At 45.5% G+C, this 20362-nt stretch overlaps 1 non-coding gene across 1 annotated transcript; it reads right to left on the minus strand.

Moving 5' to 3' along the window:
- Window positions 1-1411: 1411 nt before the first annotated feature.
- Window positions 1412-1517, minus strand: LOC125998409 (U6 spliceosomal RNA). Its single transcript, XR_007491981.1, has one exon. It is a non-coding gene; the product is annotated as a U6 spliceosomal RNA (small nuclear RNA).
- Between the last annotated feature and the right edge of the window lie 18845 nt (window positions 1518-20362).

The following is a 20362-nucleotide window of genomic DNA, read 5'->3' on the forward strand; positions in this document are numbered from 1 at the left end:
GGAAAACCTGGAAGTGATTATCGCGTGACCCACAAACCCGTCACATGACCCACACACCCAAAGTCCCTTGGGTGGTCAGGTGACCCGAAAACTAGGAAGCCCCTGGGGACAGTAGTGTGCAGCGAAACACTGTCAAGTGATTCGCCAACCTCTTAGGTGAATGGCAAACCCGGAAGTTTCTGTTGCGGTCACGTGACTCGCCAACATGTCATGTGACCCACAAACCCGGAAGTTCTTTGCCGATCACGTGTCAGTCGAAAACTGGAAAGACCTGGAGCGGTCATGTGACAAGCAAATCCATCATGTGACCCGAATACTGAAAAGGACCTGGGCGGTCACGTGACACGCAAACCCGTCTTGTGAACTGCAAACCAGCAAGTTCCCGGAGCCGTCACGTGACCCATGAACCTGTCACGTGTCTCGCCAACCGGTCATTGACCCCCAAGCCTGGAGTCCTGTTCAGATTGTTCCCCTGGTTTTCTTTATTATAATCCTTTTTCATTGGGTGTAATGCTTTCTCTACATGTTTTACGGACGAGAAGACTGTTTTCTGGCCCTGAAAAATATGCCTCCAAGTGGGGATCTCGGCCTAGGCCAGGCACACTTAAGACGGACTGCCCAGAGTGCTTGCCCGTGCCATCGCGGCCTCCCGGCGCCCGCCCACTGCACTCCACATATGTTCAGGCATCAGCCGCTCTGCTGGGTGTATGCTCGGCTGTTGTGCGATTTGCGAGTTTGGTCGCACACAGCCGACCAAACACCCAGTGTGAGAGCGCAAAATCGCGAATCGCCATACCATACTGGGTGGACGGTGGGCTGTGCGCGATTTTGCGAGTGTGGTCCATTCAGGTTACCGTCTATTTCTTCACATGTGCACATGGGCTGCTTGCCTATGTTCCTCAGAAGCAGCGACGGTACCATTCTATAGAGTGTACATTACCGGTAATAAACTTGCACTCTTTTATGGATATGTTTGATTGCATACGGCCTTGTGACAGTTTTCCTGCACTTGATAATAAAAAGCATTTGAATGTAAATTAAAATGTTGAAATCAAATCTGATATAGTTTTACCTTTTATTTGGTGTGTGGAAGGTGTGCGGAAGAGGGGATATTCTTTTTTTTGGGGAGGTCACACCTGGCGACGCTCAGGGGTTACTCCTGGCTGTCTGCTCAGAAATAGCTCCTGGCTGGCACTGGGGACCATATGGGACACCGGGATTCGAACCAACCACATTTGGTCCTGGATCGGCTGCTTGCAAGGCAAACGCCACTGTGCTATCTCTCTGGGCCCCAAGAGGGGATATTCTTACACAGCGAGTATATAACAAACTCTGTATTTTGAGTGAAAATGTTAGGGGGTCGTCTTATACGCCGGCAAATACGGTATATATTGCTACAAATATTTCCCCTGTTTGTGGGCTGTTTCTCTGATTTACTGTCTGGGTCCTTTTGCACAGGGACCATGATAATCTCTGTATCGTTCCAATTTTAGTATATGTGCTGCCGAAGCGAGCACGACTGTCTGGGTCCTTTTAAGTACAAAAGTCCTCTATTTTGATGGAAACCAATTTGTCTTTTTTTCACGGCTGGACCTTCTGGTGCTGTAGCAAAGAATCTGCTGCCAAATCCAAGGTCATGAATGTCATATAAGTCACGCTACCTAACCTATATATTTTCTTAGAATAGTTTATAGTTTTGACCTTTTATCCTTAGGTCTTCTTTTGGGATGGCACACCCGGTGATGCTCAGGAGTTTCTCCTGGCTCTGTGCTCACAAAACGCTCCTGGCTTGGGGGACCTTATGGGACTCCAGATTCAAACTAAGGTCTGTCCTGGGTCAGCTGTGTGAAAGGCAAACGCCCTACCACTGCACCATCGCTCCGGCCCCCACACATAGGTCTTTACTACACTTTGATCTAATCTTGCACGTGTGTGGGAGTTATGGAAGCGTTTCGCTCCATCTATATTAGATCAATCAGATATTTCAGCACCATTTGTTTAAGGCTATTCCTTCCCCCACTGAAAGGCTTTGGTACCCTTGGCAAAATCCTATTAAGCATAAATAAATATGTTTTTTAATCTCTCAGTTCTATTCCAGTTATCAGTATATCTATCATGCCAGTACTACATCACCTTGATTGTTTCTCTGTTGGAGTAAAATTTGCAATTATATTTACCCTTTAACCTTCACTCTTATTTTCTTTCAAGATGACCATGGCTGTGCTAGGTATCTTGAGTTTTCACATGAATTTTATTTTTTGGAAGAAATAAGGCCAGAAACAGTGGCTCCTAATGAAGTCAGTGTGTCTGTGGGGGAAATGATACAGAAATATCTTTCTCTCACGTGCAAGATATAAAGAAACATAATAGGGGCCAGAGTGATAGCACAGTGGATAGGGCATTTGCCTTGCACATACATGGCCTACCGGTTTAATTCCCAGCCTCCCATTTGGTCCACTGAGCCTGCTAAGTGGAATTCTTCCTGAGCCCCACTGGGGGTGTGCCCCCCAAATAAAATAGAGACATAATGGTGGAATAATGAATACCCAAAGACAATGAAAACAAATAACATGAGAACTGGTTGGAGACACACAAAGGGGGTTGGGCTTCAGATTGGGAGAGGCAATGACTATGGTATAGGGGAGTGTTTAACTGGGAGAAGATGGATACTGAATGTATGAGCTTTGATAACTGTATTATAAATCATAGTGCAAAAGAAATAATTAAAGAAAGAGAAAGAAAAAGAGAGAAAGAAAGAGGGAAAGGGGAAAGAGAAAGAAAAAGGGAAAGAGGGAAAGAAAGAAGGGAGAGAGAGAAGAAAGAATGAATGAAAGAAAAAGAAAGATAAAAGAAGAAAGAAAGAAAGAAAGAAAGAAAGAAAGAAAGAAAGAAAGAAAGAAGAAAGAAAAAAGAAAAGAAGGAAAGGAAGGAAGGAAGAAAGGAAGAAATAATGAAAGAAGAAAGAAAGAAAGAAAGAAAGAAAGAAAGAAAGAAAGAAAGAAAGAAAGAAAGAAAGAAAGAAAAAGAAAGAAAGAAAGAAAGAAAGAAAGAAGAAAGAAAGGAAGAAAGAAAGAAAGAGAGTAATCAATCTATCTACCTCCTACCTACCTACCTATCACACACAATAGTTTCTGATGCACCATTGTACATGCATCATGAGTGTACCCATCTTCCTTTCCCACGAACCTCTACACCCCTCTGTCTCAAACCCTCCAACACCAAACCAATTGCATGGATCAGTTCTCTTGTTAAGTTGCCTTTGACCCTTTGCTGTCCTATTCTTGTGTATCTTTAAGTCCCACATATGAGAAAAGACATTCTGTGTGTGTTCCTTTCCTTCTGGCCGACTTTACTCAACATGTGACGCTCTTTTTGCCTTAAGTACTAGTTTTGACCTTTCAGATCATCAAACTTCCCAACACAGCACGAGAAATTCCCCTTTTCTCTTCCCTCTTGATTTTAAATAAAATACAAATGCTTAATTGCTTGCTCATTTTTCACACTAAGTCACTTCCCCTTTTTCATATTATCTAAAGTAGTTTTGACTCTTTTTACGTGATTTTTATTATTTATCGATGCTCCAACTGCAAAATGCCTCTTGGGTCCAAATGTTTTCTCCATTGTCATTTATGTTTTGTTCCATTGGATCCTTTGGGTCATGTTCTCTTTTGAGAATGTGTTTGTGAGTGATATACTTTCCAAGCCTCTATGTCTTGGAAGACAAAAATGTCTTCCTAGGGGCCGAAGAGATAGCATGGAGGTAGGGAGTTTGCCTTGCATGCAGAGGGACGGTGGTTTGAATCCTGGCATCCCATAGAATACCCTGAGCCTGCCATGAGCGATTTCTGAGCCTGGCCAGGAGTAACCCCTGAACACTGCCGGGTGTGACCCGAAAACCAAAAAATAAAGTCTTCCTGTGACTTTAGATGGCATATTTTTATGGCATAATTATCTTCCTTTGATTTCAAAATCAAAGCTCAGAAATGGGAGCTAGAGGGTACAGTGGATAGGACATTTGCCTTGCATGTTGCTGACCCAAGTTTGACTCCTTGCAACTCAAATGGTTCCCAAGCTGCCCCCAAAAATTCTAATTTAGGGTTCAGAGATATAATGCAGCAGGTTAGGCACTTACCTTGCACATGGCTGGCTGTGGTCGATCTCCAATATCCCATGTGGGTTTCCAAATCCTGCTAGGACTAATCCCTGAGTACAGAGACAGGAGTAAGCTCTGAGCATTGCCAGGTGTAGCCCGAAAACCAAACCAAACAAACAACAAAACAAAAACAAAAGGTCAGGTATACGGCTTGAAAATGAAGCATGTTTATTTTATGCATGACATTTGCACAACAAACAAAACAAAAAGCAAAATGAAACCAAATGATGCTCATTGGATTTGAACTGAATTGAAAGAAAGTCTGCACCCTCGCCTCTGAGAAGAACTAAACTTGGGACCAGAGAGATATCACGTGGTAGAGCATTTGCCTTGTGTGCGACTGACCCGAGAAGGACCCAGTTCGATTCCCAGTATCCCATCTGGTCCCCCAGCCTGCCAGAGGTGACTTCTGAATGCAGAGCCAGGAATGGGCCCTGAGCACCACAGGGTATGGGCCAAAAAAAATCATTCAATAAGTAAAGTTTTTTTTTAGAAAAAAAGAACTAAACATAATTGCAGCCAAATTCCAAGGACTTTGATGTGAGTCTAATTTCAACAATAACCATAGATGCTCAATAGCAAACACTAAAATTGAAGCCCAAGCCCTCACAGTGCCCAGCTCTAGTTCTAAACAAAACACTAACTCTCTCCAAGTCACAGCCTAATATAAATTTGAATTATGGTGCTACAACATATAGAAATAAGAATTGAGGAGAGAAAGAAGAAATGAAAATGAATTAGGAGGACCAGAGCAATAGTACATGCAGATTGCCTTGCATGCAGCCAATCCAGGTTCACTCTTTGTCATCCCATATGGTCTCCCAAACACTGCTGGGAGTAATTCCTGAGTGCAGAGCCAGGAGTAACCCCTGAGCAACAAAAAAATAATAATTTGGTACATATGTAAAAGTAGTCAAAATGATAAACAAAGTACCAAAATGATAGCACAGAGGGTAAGGTATTTGCTTGCAGACAGCAAACCACAGTTGGATCCTTAGCACTAAATATGGTCCTGATTACCACCACGAGAGACCCCTTAAGCACAGAGCCAGGAGGAAGTCCTGAGCACCTCTAGATAAGGCAAAACACAACTATTGATGAATAAACACTCGGTCTCCTTTCATTTCCTGTTTCCAAACTCTATTCTTCTCTGTTCCTGAGCTCTCTGAACCCTTCCAGAATGTTCTTCTCCCTCCTTTACTCTGCCCCTTCTCTCTCTTCTTCCATTCTGTGTGTGTGTGTGTGTGTCTCTCTCTCTGTCTCTCTCTCTCCCTCTTCCTTTCTCTCAAAACACTTTGGATTCCCTCTCCAAAAAATCCCAAATCTTCTGATTTGAGATGCATACTACAGGCATGAGACACAGACCTTGCAAGTGATTCATCCCCATTGGATCCCTGGTTCCAAATGTGGTCCCCAGAGCACTGCCAGCAATGGTCTCTGAGCACAGAGTCAAGAGTATTTGGGAGAAAGTTTGGACCACATTCCAGCTCAGGACTTGGAGATTGCTTTCAGAATGGCTCTGGGACCTTTGCTGTGCCAGGGATCTCACTTGGCCCTCCTACGAAAAACATCTGCTCAACCTCTCTCTGGCCTTATCTGCCTTTTTTGAAATGGTATGTTCCAGGAGGAAAGCTCTCTACCTCGAATCGCTAATACACCTGGTTTATCTCAAAGCCAGTCAGTGCTTATTAGCTGCCAAAGAACAAATGAAATGTGGAGATTCTATTTGGGGGGGGGGGGGGGTTGGGTTTTGGGCCACACCCGTTGACGCTCAGGGGTTACTCCTGGCTATGTGCTCAGAAGTCGCTCCTGGCTTGGGGGACCATGTGGGATGCCGGGGGATCGAACTGTGGTCCTGCTTTGGCTAGCACTTGCAAGGCAGACGCCTTCCCTCTAGCGCCACCTCGCCAGCCCCGAGATTCTATTTCAAAGTTGACATTCCTACGAGTGTCATTTAGTCTAGTGTTGCCACCTAGTGGGCATTCCCGGTATTGCCAGCCGCGTCTACCAGGACCTGCCTTAGAGTACAGGCTGCTCTTCTGAAGGCTGGCTGATTTTTAATATTCCTATGTTGATCCCCACTGGGCCAAAGAGAACTTTGAGCCCTAGAAGAGTTAGACCACCTGTCCACACTCACCTCACACTCTGAAACCTGGATGTGCTTCTATCTTTATTTTAAATAATATCTTTATTTAAGCACCATGATTCAAAACATATTCATAGTTGGGTTTCAGTCATAAAAAGAATCCCCCCCTTCCCACCACCGATACCCTACTTTTCCTCCTCCTCTAACCCCTGCCTGTATTAGAGACAGGCATTCCACTTCTCTCACTCACTACCATTGTCATGATAATCGTTGGTGTAATTTCTCTAACTGCACTCACCGGCTCATTGTGGTAAGATTTCATACTGTGGGCCTCCTTCCAGCCCTCATCTCTGTTGTCTCTGGGGATTGTTACAATAATGCTATGGAAAGGGGACTTTGGGGCTGAAAATCTGCATTTTTGGTTTTATTTGAGATCATTCGCCCTGTCCAAAGGATACTCAATTCAGTATATTGGAAGTTAAGTTGGGCGCCTAGGTAGCATCTGTAACTCATCAAGTATAATCATCAGCAAATAGGAAAAAAGTGGGATTTTTTTGTGTGTGTTTTGTGTGTCGGGTTTGGTTTTTGGACCACATCTGGCAGTGCTCATGGGTTACCCCTGGCTCTGCGCTCAGAAATCATTCCTGGCAGGCTCAGGGACCATATGGGATGCTGGGAACCAAATCTAGGTCTGTCCTGGAGCAGCCGTATGCAAGGTCCATGCTCTACCACTGTGTCGCTCTGGCCCAAAAATGAACTTTCTGACAAATATTTTCAGTCTAACTTGAGAAGTTCAATGGGGTAACCTATGTAGCACAGACTTCCTGTGCCCAGTGCAGCATAGAACTGGCAAATCTCCCTCCAGCAAGAGAAAGGCTCAGTAGATGGGGAAAAGATATTCTTACATTGGTCAGAGACACATAGTCATGGGGAACCTTGCTGCCCTCCCCCTTGGGGGAACAGGTGGGATGGATGCAGGGATACACTTCCCAGACAGAGTGGGGCACCTGAGCCCTTACCAGGCATTGTCACCAAACCCAAGATCCAGGGTTTACCCCACATGAGGACAATATTCTAAAGTCAAGAGTGAATGCAAGAAGAAAAATGGGGTGAGGGATAACAACCTAAGAAGATGGATGCCTCAGGTCCCAAAATGGTATTTCCTCTTAAGGTCAGGCTGAGGGTCTCTATACAGATCTGGGTGGAAAGGGAAGGTAGAAGTAAGGTCACAGACAGGGCAGGAAGTTCCTTTAAGGCCATGGGAGCAGGTGTCGATGTCCCTTGGCAGATGGTCAGTACCTTGTGACACAAAAGTCAGGCAATCCTTCTTTTTTCTGAGGGATTTCCCTGAGAACACTTCCAGACCTGTCATTGACTCTCCTCAAGTCACAGAGGAGTCCTTGGACCAGAGAGCCTCAGTATTTTTCTCAGAGAAGCTGAGGGTTTCTATATCCACCATAACTGATTCTGCTTCAACATGAGCCACGCAGAGCAAGCACCCAAGCACAAGGCAAGGACTTGGGGTTGGGGTGAGAGGTTATGAAGAGGGGAATGCCATGTCTGTGTTGGTCAGCTCCATAGACTCCTTCTAATCTAGAAAGAGATGCAAACCAGGCTAAAAAACTCGTAGGTCTACTGATCTCAAAGCTGAAAACTGGATGGTCACCAAGCCCTGTCTCGCCGAAACCTCACCAGCTGCACCCACCACTCACAATCATCACTTTGCAAATGGCCCAACTTCACCACTAAAGCACTGATTTCTGCAAACTCCCAACCAACCCGGACTCCAGGTGTGCTGGTATTTGGGCTAAGATCACCAGGGTTTTTTGGTTTGGGTTGGTTTGGTTTGGGGTCACACCTGGCAGCTCTCAAAGGTTACTCCTAGCTCTGCTCTCAGCAAATCATTTCTGGCAGACTCGGGCGACCATTTGGGATTCTGAGAATCAAACCCTGGCCTGTCTTGTGTCAGCTGAATGCAAGGCAAATGCCCTATTGCTGTGCTATCTTGCTGACCCCATAGGACTTTTTGGGAATGAACATGGGCACCCTTCCCCCTAACCCCACCTTCTCATTCTTCAGAAGACCTGGTAATAGTAACCATGCCCCAATGCCTCACAGTCACCACCATATCAGCCACAGAACTTGAAGTTCTTGGACTGCATACAGAGCCATGCAATACCTCCAAGTTTTTGAATACTGTCCTCCCAGTAATAATGCGCCAAATTAGACATCAATATTAGAAGCCACCGATATTAAGAAACAAAACAAGTAACAGTCAGTTCAACTAGTAATCAATGACTCAGTAAACCTTCTGACAATGACTTATGACTTCATTGTGAGGAATTTTCTTTTGATTTTCTTTTGTGAAAGAACTTTCTTCACAAATTTCCTTTTGCTGCCTTAAAAAAATAGTTGTATTACCACTTACCTGTAAACAATCAATAGAAAGTATATTACTGTGTGCCTGCCAATGGAGCAACTCAGGAATGAATGGCAATTCCGGAACAATGGTGGGGAGAATTTTACTATGGTGGTGGGATTGGTGGGAACATGAAAAGACAGAAACAAATGTATTATGAGCAACTATGCAAATCATGGTGTTTCTTCAGTAACAAAATATAAAAAACCCAGTATATGCCATCGTTAACTTGCTAAAGAAGACATTATGGGGCACTTTCCCAGTCTAGCCTTTCGTTGATAGTCAAAGGATATCTGGCCGGAAGTTCAGAGGCTATTCCTGGATTGGAGTTTCTTGGATGCGTTCTTGTCACACACAGAAGTTAGTGTTGGGAGAAGTGACAGCCCGTCAGCGACGGGGAGTGCAGGAGTCAGGTCTCATTATTGGGGATGTTAACAGAGGCTGCTGGATAAAGGTTTCTCATTCTAGAACAGCTCTTTTTCCTTCCACGCTCATCACAAGTAACTAAATCTTGCCTTTAAACTTAGTTTAAATTTTCATTAATTTTAAATCTCTAGTTGGTATTTGTGCTTTTTCTTAGTCACATTGTAGACATTTGATTCTTTTAAGAATTCTAAGTACTTTTCTAGCAAATGTTCAAGATGCGTGATCTTTTCTACAGCTGTATCGGCCGCGCCTAACTCACAGGGTGACTTCTGTGATCTTGAACTGTGGTCTCTTGTTCGTGGACATTATGTTCAGGAATTCGTGGATCTAGATTTTGCAGGTATCCCAACAGTGCAGTTTTGCAACTGCTTCTACCCAAAATTAAAGTAGCTAAACAGTCTTTGCTAACTCACTAATTCTGTTGGTTCCTGAATAATACAAGTTGTGTAAATTAAGACTGTAAATCTGCAGAATATCCACACTAGACAGCTGGAAGATTCGTGAAATAAGTCTGCGGTGTCTTGATATTTCTGTGAGGTGGTGGTCGCTAGAGTTTGTATTTTCTGGTCTAATCTTTCGCTCAGGTAGCATTTCTGTGTGGAAGTTAGACATTCAACTTTGTGGATTACTGGCATGAGTGACTACTAGCCCACTGATGGCAGACATAGGGTAATTCATGTCATTTACTTCCAATTTTAGGTTTCTACAATAATTTATTGCTAGTACCTGAAAGATTACCTCTACTGCAGCTGTATCTGAATTGTTTTATGCTTCTAACTTATATCAAATATAGTTGAAGAAATTTTGTTTCTTTAGTCAACTAATTTGGCAGAAGCAAGACTTTCCTATCTTAAACTTAATCTCCATAAACTTAATCTGAAATGAAAAAAGCTTCTAAAAGCTCAGAGCTGTAACATTGCTGACAGTTTTCCTTACCCTTTTCAGTATTCTCAAAGTAAATTCTGGGCCACTTATTACTAAAAACATGATCAAGTTGCTAATAACATGTCAGCTAAATTATTTTATTTTTGTTGGTCAAATTTAAAGAGTATTTTCAGCCTAAGTGCTGAAATAAAAATGATATGGAACAGGTGGAAGCAACAGCACAGCAGGTAGGGTGTTTGTTTTGCTTTTTTGCTTTTTTTTTGGGGGGGTCCACACCCGGAAGCGCTCAGGGGTTCCTCCTGGCTCTATGCTTAGAAATAGCTCCTGGCAGGCTCAAGGGACCATATGGGATGCCGGGAATCGAACCACCGACCTTCTGCATGGAAGGCAAATGCACGCAACTAACCCTGGTTCAATCCCCGGCATCCCATATGGTCCCTGGAGCCTGCCAAAAGTAAATTTCTGAGTGCAGAGCCAGGAATTATCCCTGAGAGCTGCTGGGTGTGGTCCTAAAAGCCCACCTTTCCCCAAAAAAAAAGTGAATCAGAAAGTCAGACATAGTGGGAACAGAGTCCTCAGTAGAAAGGGGGAGTTATGAATTCTAGTCCAACTCCAAAATTAGGGAGCTGGTTGACCTCCAAGATAAACATTTGATGATCCCCAGTGTGCTAGGATTCTATTTAATTCATAAATATACATGAGACTTTGTTTATAGGGGCTCAAGGGAGAGTACAGTGTGCAGGAAGCATGCCTTACATGCTACTGAACCAGGATCATTCCCTAGCACACCATATGGTCCTCTGATGACCACAGGTGAAATCCCAAAGCAGAGAGCACCAACAGTATGACCCCAAAGAAATAAGAAAAAAAATTATATATATATATTTTTTTTTTAGTTTTCTTCCATGCCATCTTACCTATCTAGTATTAATAAGTTCTTGAGCTTCTGCTCACTCACTATGATATAGTTCCAACAAAAAGTTTGATTAGTTATATCAAATACAGCTTGCAATGTAAATTTCTTTTTTAAGTAAAATGATAAAAGGCTTTAATATATTATATTTCCTTTTAACCACTGAAAACAAATGGAATGAAAATTCTTACTAATTTGACTTTTTGGTTTGTTTTGAGGTCCCACCCAGTGGTACTCAGGGGATATTCCTAACAGTGCTCAGGGAATGCCCCTAGCAGGACCGTAGGTGGCATGGAAGAAACCCAGGCCTCCTGCATGCCTCTAGCAAAGTATGTCCTCAGTCTTATCTCTCTGGCCCCAAACTTGGCATCTTATCAATACAGAACCCAACTACAGATTTTGTAGTTATAAAAAATTGACAAGAATACTGTTGAACCAGTTACAGTACGTGGTAATATAATCATTACAATATTTAAAATATTTAAGAAGGCAATTATTGGGGTTGGAAGATGTTTAGCATGTGGGGTGTTTGCCTGGCATGAGGCAAAACCGGGGTTCAATCCTCAGCATCCCATATGGTCCCCTAAACACCATCAAGAGTGATCCTGAGCACAGGAAAAGCAATTTGGTAAATAATCTATATTTTCCTAGAGGAGGAGGAGGAGGATCATAAGGTAGAGGAGGTGGCAGTGGTGGTAAAGTTCTGAATATTACCAAAACCTCCCAAGTATGTATAATTCATAAGACATTCTGCAATGGTTTTCACATCAGCTGAAAAGATAAGGAAGCGCTATTTCATATTTTACCTTTTTTCTGGATCCTTTTGAAGGCACAATGAAATCATTTTCCTAAATGATTTTCTTTATTTTTTCAGCATTTCTTTATCTTTATTTTATTTTTTTTTGGGGGGGGTCATTCCCAGTAGCACTCAGGGGTTACTCCTGGCTTTATGCTCAGAAATCGCTCCTGGCAGGCTCAGGGGACCCTATGGGATGCCGGGATTCGAACCACCTCCCTCTGCATGCAAGGCAAGCGCCTTACCTCCATGCTATTTCTCCAGCCCTGGCATTTCTTTATCTTGAATACCAGTTTCTAAAGAAGGAGGATCATTCTGCAGTGTCAGCATTATTAACGCCTGTAAAAATATGTTCATTTCCAAAAATTCAGCAAAATTAGATATTGCTGCTGATATGTCCCATACAGATTACCCCACACCCTCATCAAGTATAATTGCATTTTTCTTTTCTTTTGGTCTGGGGGCCACCCCCTGGTTCTGTGCTCAAGGATGCCTCACAGGGTTGCCTGTGGTATCACACAACACTAGGCATCAAACTTGAGCCTCCGGTATGCAAAGTGTGCTCCAATTTATGCTTGACCTGTGGAGCTGGAGCTCCGATTTAGATTTTATTTTCTTTTTTTTTTTTTTTTTTTTTTTTTTGGTTTTTGGGCCACACCCGTTTGACGCTCAGGGGTTACTCCTGGCTATGAGCTCAGAAATCGCCCCTGGCTTGGGGAGACCATATGGGACGCCGGGGGATCGAACCGCGGTCCGTCCTACGCTAGCGCTTGTAAGACAGACACCTTACCTCTAGCGCCACCTTCCCGGCCCCTAGATTTTATTTTCTAAATGCTCACTTCGAGACCAGCTGTCAAGAATCCAGAGCGATTTAAATATTCTTCGTACTGATATTCTCCTATTGAATTAGCTCTCTGAGTAACATGCCTGCAAGAAACTGAAAAGTAAAGGTATCAACTTCGTATGCCCTTTGGTCAGCTCCTTTCCTTCATGCCCCTCTGTCACATCCTTTTGTGTAACTGAGTGGAAAATTTTTATTTTTTTGTTTCAGGCTTCCAAGCAGTCCTCCGTGGGACTAGGGGGCCTTCCTGGAGTTTCTCACCCACCAGGCCAGTGCTTCAATGGCAAGTTGGCCTGAAGATGTCATGGAGCTGAGACGACCCAGGTGACCCATAAGGCCTACACCCGAGTATGTAGTGCCAGGGACCAGAGCAGGGCCTGCAAGCGCATAAACAACGGAACTATACACCAAAGGGCAGAATTTGGTATATATACAAAAAAAGGGGTCACATGGATACAAATGGTTCCCAACATCTCACTCTGTACAGCTTAAGCTTACCAGGGGCGGGGGAGTAGATGGGAGGGGTGGGGATGGCGTGAACTAACGGAGAGTGTGGTGCTACAACATTGGATGTACTTACCCATACTGTAAATCATGGCGCTTCAGATTAAAAAAATATCTCATTTTGTGGGGCCGGAGTGTTAGCACAGTGTTTGCCTCAGACGCATACGACCACGTTCAATCACCAGCATCCCATATGGCCCCCTAGCCTGTCAGAAGTGATTTCTGAGCACAGAGCCAGGAGAAACCCGAGAGACACTCCAGTCCTAGGAGTCGTGTAAAACGAAGAGAGTTACTCTAAGTGGGAGAAAATCTCAATTCTAGTTACAAAAAAAAAAAAAGAGAGACAAAGGAAGAAAGGAAGGAAGGGAAGCAGGGAGCTAGGGAGGGAGGAAGAGTAGGAGAGAGGGGGAAAAGAAGAAAAAGAAAGAAAGAAAGAAGAAAGGGAAGGAAGGAAACTAGGATATAAGGGAGTGAGGGAAGAAGGGAAGGGAGGGAGGAAAGAAAAGAAAAAGGAAGAAAGATAAAGAAAGAGAGGGAAGGCAGGCAGGCAGGCGCGGCCCGCTGGACTCCTCGGGAGGAGGCTGGTCCGGACCCGGGCCCCGGAGATGTCCTGCACAGGTCCTGCTTGGGGCCTCCGGGGATGTCCTGCACAGGTCCTGCTTGGGGCCCCCGGGGATGTCCTGCACAGGTCCTGCTTGGGGCCCCCGGGGATGTCCTGCACAGGTCCTGCCAGCACTCTTGCTCGCGCCAGGCCAGCCGAGCCCTCCTTTGCTCAGCTGCGCTCGGCTCCCGGTGGCCCATCCCCGAGTAGGAGCGGGAGGCGAGGGGAGGCGAGGCAGGCCTCCGCCCAGGAAAAGAGGCGCCAAGCCCGGCCCAGCGCCGCCTCCCAGGATCGCGGCCCCGGTGTGGCATGCGAACCAACTTTCCAGCTGACTCTTGGGGTGCAATGCCAATCATCTCATCCAAGAACGCTGGGCCGAACCAAAGCAACCAGTTGCCAGCTGTTCCTTCTGCAGTGGTGTGCACTGGAGGTCACTGACAAGCAGCAAGACATCTGGGGAGCCGCTGAGTGCCTGAGCCTGGAGTACACGGGACTTCCCTTTGGGCCAAGCAGCTTATGGAGGGTTTTCAAGCATGTCATCTCGATGTGTCCCACAAACCAGGCCTCTCAGGGAATTGAGTCTCGGTTTTCAATACACACCTACTTCAATCTGTTATTTTCTCTTTCTCTCACTTTATTTTGCCTGTTCTTTTCTTCTTCTGCGCCTTTTGCTAAACCTTAATTGTTGTTGTCGTCATTAAAATACCTTCTTTATTGTGTCAAAAACTACAGCAAATAATACTGAAGGAAGTTTCTGAGACAGCAGATAGAGGTGAAAAGAAAAAAACAGTAGGCAATTGGGGAAGCCAACTCCATCTCTATTAAGGTTAATTCGAGTTTTAAAAATTAAAAAAATAAAAAATGAAGCTTTACATTGTAACATCACACTTATGGAATGTAAAGGTGGAACATTTGGACTTCATTCCGAGGAAGTATCGTTTCCTCCCTGGAAGAAAAGAAAAAGAGCAGTCTGCTCGCAGGCTCCTCTTGGCCTTTTGCTCAGGCAGGGGGACCACATGGGCCTCTGAGCGCAGAGCCAAGGTGCGGCCCAAAAGCAAGTGGCCACTTCCTTCCTTTCTTCCTCTAGGCGCTTTCTTGTCCCCCTGGGGCTGGGCCAGAGCCGCCGCCTCCTGCAGACTGCGAAACAGGCTAGTCTAGTGGGCAGCAATTGAGCTACTTGCCAGGACCAAGGGGCTTTTCTCCTATTAAAAATTGTTCTGGGGAAACGGGGGAGAGAGCGTGGCGGAAGGCGTTTGCCTTGCATGTGGAAGGACGGTTGTCAAACCCAGACATCCCATAGGGTCCCCCCAGCGGGCCGGGGGCGACTTGTGAGCGGAGACCAGGAGGAACCCCTGAGCCTGCCCGGTGTGGCCCAAAAGCAAATGACCTTGTACTTACCCCTATTTTTCCCGTGGCTGTTGGGCTACCGGGAGCTGTTCGACCAGGAGCTGTCCGACTTGGAGCTGTCCGACCCGGAGCTGTCCGACCCGGAGCTGTCTGACCCGGAGCTGTCCAACGGGAGTTGTTCCCGCTCCTGCAGCCGCGGCATCTTTGAGGACACAGTCACCTCCTTTAGATCCTATATTCTCTCTACCCCTGATCATTTTCCGGTGCCGTTCCTGAGTCCACAGATTGTCCCTGGTACCTGTTGCCCAGTTCTTCGTGTGTCAACAAGGTCAGCACTAATAGCATATCTTTCTTACAGAGTCCAGGGGCCACTGAGGGGGCCTGCGCCCAGAAATGCTCCAGACCCCTTGACGGCCCTTTTCCTTCCTTCCTGGAAACCAGCCCAGCCTGAAGATTGCCTCCGGTCTGGACTGTTTCTAGCTTAACCCTAGCAGCTCCCCAGTTCTCCTGTGTCCTTCTAGACCCTGACATTTTGGAACTTCTCTGGCAGTTATTTTGTTTTCTCAATGGCTCAAGAATGCCCCTCGGACTTCACCTCTCATCACCCTGTGACCCTACTCTTCCCCTTCAGGCTCAGAAGAGGACTCTTGGCCGGGCCTTGTAAAACCTTAAATAAACCACAGGAACAAATTCCACTTTGACCACTATCTTGTTAAAATCCCTTAAAAAGGGGAACTCAGAGCCCCGAGTTCCTTAACAAAAGCCAGGCACACTTCTGCCAGCGTTGTCTATTCCTCCAACGCTTTTATGTGCTTTTTTATTTTATTTTATTTTATTTTATTTTTTTGTCTTTGGGCTACACCCGGCGGTGCTCAGGGGTTACTCCTGGCTATCTGCTCAGAAATAGCTCCTGGCGGACACATGAGACCATATGGATGCCGGATCGAACCAACCATCTTAGGTCCTAAATCGGCTGCTTGCAAGGCAAAGGCCGCTGTGCTATCTCTCAGCCCCTTTTATGTGCTATTTAATGATATTTCACAAATAGTTTTTCTTGCCCTGTAAGTCGGAGTCATTGAATTTTTTTTTGAGCTGTTTTTTCTTTTTTTTTTTTTTTTTTTTTTTTTTTTTTGGTTTTTGGGTCACACCCGGCAGTGCTCAGGGGTTATTCCTGGCTCCAGGCTCAGAAACTGCCCCTGGCAGGCACAGGGGACCATATGGGATGCCGGGATTTGAACCGATGACCTCCTGCATGAAAGGCAAACGCCTTACCTCCATGCTATCTCTCCGGCCCCGAGCTGTTTTTTCTTGATTTATTTTTTAAATTCATTCCATTTAAGCATAAAATATTTTTTTATAATTTTTATTATGAATTATGAGAACAAAAGATGCAAAGAAAGAGGATAAGGTAAAGTTACAGTGGAAGGACAATCACCCATAACATAATTATCAGAAGAAGTCCCCTTGCTGTTATCTTAACTTTGAACTTTCACCAAAGAAAGTTAAGATAAATAAAACAGAATCCATGTGTAATTACTTTGTCCCTCAAGTCCCCAGATTGTAGCACATTATAATATTTCTTAACAGCACACAAGGCAATCTAAAGCCATCAAACTTACATAACTCCTTAAACATTAGAGGCATATTATTTTTTACATTTCCATATACATGCATATTAGCTTAAGTTAACCTCAAATTTTAAGTGGGTGTGTTTTAAGGATTAGAGTCAAAGGAGCACAGTAAAAATGGTGTTAGAGTGGCAATTGTTGTTTGCATAGGCCCACCAAAATATGAGAGGCATGGAAAGGAATAGCCTTGGCCTAAATACAAAGAGATCCTACCCCTGAAGTTTCCTGGCATAAGACCAGCTCTAGGCCTCAGGAAAGTTATCGTTCGCTCCAAGACATTGTCCGTAGCGCCAACACACTTATCACACAGTCTCTGTTGTTGGTCTCATGTTTCTGTATTAAAGATTCTGGAATCTGCATGTCCTACATTGAAGTCATGATGTGGAGTGCCTTCTCGTTTCACCTCACCATGAAAGGGGAATGCAGGAAGCCCTGTCCTATAAGCAGGTTGTTGTTGTTAAGTCTTCTCAGTGTTAAGGGAAGTCTCTTTTGAGCAGGATGATGTCTGAGCATAGGGTCTTCCGTGGTAGAGGATTGCTTCCAGGTGATGTTATAGACAAACCTCACCATAAAGGGGCAATACAGCAAGCCCTGTCCAGTAAGCAGGTCATTGTTCTTGTTGTCTTCTCAGTGTTAAGGGATGTCTCTTTTGAGTAGATCGATGTCAGAGCAGCTGTAGGGTCGTCCCTGGTACAGGAATACCTCCGGGTGATGTTATATACAACCTTGGATGTTTTGTAAATGTCTTCTGTAGATCAAGGGGTAAATGGAGAATGCCCATTTTTCTGAGGCCTGTGCCAGGTCTTTATGTCAATGTTCAGGGTGTAAGGTCTCATTGCACTACAAGATTTGTGTGTTCCCATTTCTATTAGATAAGAACTTATTGGTATGTATAGTATTTTCCCATGTTAGTGTGCCTACGCAAACAAGATATAAAGCCACGTGGTGCTATCAGATATATGGGGGCATAAGAACATTTCCAACAAGACCCATGACTTGGTTCAAACATAAGTATTAAACTGAGGGATTCTTTCACACCAAATTCCATATTGAGCAGTTCACAAAGAGAAGATAAAAAACATGGGGGGGGGGGAATCATCACTGTATAAGAAAGTATTTAGCAAAAGTTATAGCCATCAAAGAAAACACCCATAAAATGTTGAAAAGATATGTGTCCTTTTTATGCCTTTTAAAATAGTTGGGTGGGTGTTAACTCTAGGGCACCACTTTGGTCTGTGAATTAGGACTCAACAGTACTTAAGTTAGAAAGGGTAAAAAAGGAGTAATGATGATAGGAGATAAGTTAAAGAGAAATATGAATTTATGAAGGGGTATGCAAAAGGGCAGAGTACAAAATGGACATTCTGCATACATAAAAACATAATTCAATGATAGTGAGTACTATTAATGTTTCTTGTGAGAGTACTATTAATGTTTCTTGTGCTATTGCCCCCGCGCGATTTTGAAAATGTAGACTGGACAGAGATTACCAGTGCCAGCCAAACCTCCTCCTGCTAGACTCCCGGCTCCCAGGAAGGAGAGATCCTTCAAGAAGCTGGGAGACCAGAAGTTCAGAGCCCCACCCAGACCCTCCCTAAGGAGCCGCATGGATAGTGGGGGAAGGCCCAGGGTACCTTCAAGCTCCACCAAGGGACCCAACTCACCGGCTTGCCCAGGCGAGTGGCCCGGGGAAGCCCTGGAGATCTGGAGCAAGGCGGCAGAGGGGTGCTGGGGTTACCCAAGTCCCGCACCCCCCCTAGGCCTGGCCAAGCAGGCCTCCGGCATGGCGTGGGCCTGCCAAACCTCCTCCTGCTAGACTCCCGGCTCCCAGGAAGGAGAGATCCTTCAAGAAGCTGGGAGAACAGAAGTTCAGAGCCCCACCCAGACCCTCCCTAAGGAGCCGCATGGATAGTGGGGGAAGGCCTAGGGTACCTTCAAGCTCCAAGGGACCCAACTCACCGGCTTGCCCAGGCGAGTGGCCCGGGGAAGCCCTGGAGATCTGGAGCAAGGCGGCAGAGGGGTGCTGGGGTTACCCAAGTCCCGCACCCCCCCTAGGCCTGGCCAAGCAGGCCTCCGGCATGGCGTGGGCCTGCCAAACCTCCTCCTGCTAGACTCCGGAGTCATTGAATTTTAATTTAGTAGGATCACCCCCTAAAAATGGGCAACAGTGGCTATGAAGGTCGAGTTAGGGTCGGCACCCTCATTAAGGCCTTTCCCAACAGCGGGGCAGAGGGGGCGGAAAGCCCTTCACAGCCCTGAACACATCACTGCTATAAGTCCCAGGGCAAAGGTCCCTCTTTCCTTCTCTGGCTGGTTCCCAAATGGAAGCTAGCTACTGAGACACTACAGACCTCACACCTCCACTCCTCAGCGCCCCCTCCCTTGAAGTTAATCTCTCATCTTTGCTTGGCTGGATCTAAGCCAACATCTCCATCTCCTCACCATTATCTTTTCAGGACTTCACTTTTCTTTAAAAAATGAAATAAGGTCCAGGAGAGAACAGCTTGCTTTGCCCATGCCTTGACCAATCAGAGTTTCATCCTGGGATCACATAAGTCCCTTTAACCCCATTAGGGGTGATCCCTGAGCATTGCTGGGTAAGTCCCCAACATATCCCCACCCCAAAATGGAATGGAAGTACAGCTGGTAAGGCTTTTGTCTTGCATAAGTCCAACCTGGGTTTGATCCCTGACATTCCAGAATGTTCCCTGAACCTCCAGTAGTGAGCCCCAAGCACAGAGCCAGGGGTTAGCTCTAATCACAGCCAAATGTGTCCCAAAACAAAGCAACAACAGAACAAAATGAAGAGCCAGAGAGGACCCACATATGGTCCTGAGTCCTGTCTGAAGTGATTCGGGTGTGTTGAGGAGATAGCACAGCAGTAGGGCATTTGCCTAGCACGCGGCTGACCTGGGATGGACCTGGGTTCAATCCCTGGCATCCCATATAACTGGTTCCTTGAGCCTGTTAGGAGCGATCCCTGAGCACAGAACCAGCAGTAACCCCTGAGCATCCTCAGGTGTGGCCCCCTCCAAAAAAAAAAAAAACAAAAAAATAAAAAAAAATAAAAACACAACAACAAAAAATCCCGAAAAATGTACTCCACAAAGAAAAAAGTAAACCATGTTCATAGAGACATGAATAAGCCCGAAGCACTGCTCAGAGTGTCCCCTAAACCAGCAAATAAAGAGGTGAGGGCTGAAGTAATAGTACAGTGAGTAGGGCACTTGCCTTGCATGCAGCTGACCTGGCTAGGCCACCAGTAGCTGCTATGGTACCTTAAGTTCCATCAAGAATGAGCCCTGAACACGCCCTAGTGTATGTGATTCCAAAAACAAAACCAAGGGGTGTGTGTGGGAGACAGAGACAGAGAGAGACCTGGAGGGAGACCTGGAGAGAGACCTGGAGAGAGGAGTATGTGGTGCTCTGCATGCAGGCAGAAGTTTCATGTGCTCTCCTTGGCACCTTGGCTTAAGCACTGCTGAGAGTGGCCTGAGTACTGGAGTACTGAGTACTCGTGAAGACCCCCCAAACAAAAACATATCAACCATAGGCCAAAAATAGCACAGAGGGGAGGGGCATTTGTCTTGCGTGCGGCAGACCTTGGTTCAATCCCCAGCATCCCATATGGTTCCCCAAGCCTGCCAGGAACGATTTCAGAGCGTAGAGCTAGGAGTAACTCCTGAGCTGCTGCAGATGTGGCCCCCAAGCCAAAACCAAGCAAAGGGAGAGGTGAGGTAAGGACACTTCAGAGGTGAGCCCT

This window comes from Suncus etruscus, chromosome 20, assembly GCF_024139225.1.
Source record: "Suncus etruscus isolate mSunEtr1 chromosome 20, mSunEtr1.pri.cur, whole genome shotgun sequence".
NCBI classification, from domain to species: Eukaryota; Metazoa; Chordata; class Mammalia; order Eulipotyphla; family Soricidae; genus Suncus; species Suncus etruscus.